The sequence below is a fragment of the Nannospalax galili genome, unplaced genomic scaffold (genome assembly GCF_000622305.1).
Source record: "Nannospalax galili isolate Female #2095 unplaced genomic scaffold, S.galili_v1.0 scaffold103, whole genome shotgun sequence".
Taxonomy (NCBI): domain Eukaryota; kingdom Metazoa; phylum Chordata; class Mammalia; order Rodentia; family Spalacidae; genus Nannospalax; species Nannospalax galili.
In genome coordinates this window covers 3,493,871-3,495,493 of record NW_008352136.1, presented here as the reverse complement: position 1 = coordinate 3,495,493, position 1,623 = coordinate 3,493,871, and positions in this window count along the sequence as shown.

Genomic DNA, 1,623 nt, shown 5'->3' with positions numbered 1-1,623 from the left:
TATATATATATATATTTAAAAATAGAAAAAATTAAAAATCAAAGTAATTGGTAGCTTTTGTGACAATGATTATATATGCCCAGTACATGCCTTATTCTTAAAGACTCCTTTCCTATATGCTGAGTCATTTTGTGGTTCAGAGAAATCAAGACCTTATTCACAAAGAAAAGCAGTGTATAAACGAATTTTTTTCCACCTAATTGAAATGTTGACTGTAGCTATGTTAAACTTTATGACTGGAAATTACAAAGTCAACTCTGCTCACAGTGACTCATGATTGAAATCCCAGCCCTCAGGAGGCTGAGAAAAGTTACCCCGAGGAAAGTTACCCCAAGTTCTAGGCTGTCCTAAGTTACAGGAAGTTCTAGCGTGGTTTGAGGTCCACTGTGAGAGCCTGTCTCATAAAAAAAGAGAAATCGCACAAGTGCCTTGGTGTGCGGTGAACAGCAACACAGTCAGTCTGACTTGGCTGTTGGGAGTTACTGGAATGCCTAGCAACTGTAGAGACAGCGCATCCCACCAGCTGGCAGCAGCCCGAGGTTCTCCAGAGGAGCGCCATGATCAATGTCTGAGAGCCTCAGCACTCCCAAGCGGCCAGCCAACCGCCACAGGCCTATTACAACCAGAAGCACTGTTTCCCGTCAGAGGAGGATGGTGTGTGAGTTAATGACTGCACTGAGCAGCTGTACTTTGGAATCAGTTGTTTTACTTCTGAAAGCACATAACTATGGAATATTTTCTAAATTTTTTTTAAACTAGAGAGAAGCAACTAATTTCTGTAGCAACACCTGAAGATATTTTATTCTATCGTGACCATTTTTACCTATTGTGAATATAAATGAATTAGATTACATGCCATATCTTTGGATACATCTCAGAGGGTCGCAGGCAACAGCAAGCCAAAATTACCAAATATAAAATTTTGCACCTGGGGGAATGTTCATGTTCTAAATAAGGAATTAGATTACAGTTTTTTGTGTGTTTTTTTAAATTCATACTGCAGGCTGTTTTATGTGATTTTTCTACAAGTGTTAAATATATTACAACAGTTTTTTTCTTACCAGTGAATAACTTGAATAACACTGGTCTGTTTGACTCTACACTACCCGTGTCTGCAGAAACTGACCCATGGGGGTCACCTTACTTTTGTTGTGTGTTTTTTTCATTTTCTTTATATTTTTATTAGCTTTTTCTGTCTCAATGCACAGGGGATGTTTTATATGTGAGGCTTCAGTTGATATTAGTAGGAGTTACCCTCCTAATTCCCAGTCATTGATGAGTAAGTTATTGGTTCCGATGGTTGAAGTGTAAACAAGAGCTAAATTGAGCCTACTGTGGACATACGTGCGCCACATGCACACGCATAGACACAGTAAAAGTACTGTGTGTGATATGAAATGTGAACAGTGCATAAGGACAAACACAGTTAAAATAAAATGTTTTCCTGCATTAACAGACAACTTTCTTTGTGAATCAGAGCAAAAATGTCTCTAGGGAAAAGAGTTCTTCATTTAAAGCCATTGCTGTGAACACCTTTCCAAGAGTAATAATAATTACACAGTTCTAGAACTGTAACAGATTAAGGAACTATGGGAAAGGCAAAAACTTCAGGCTTGCACAGGT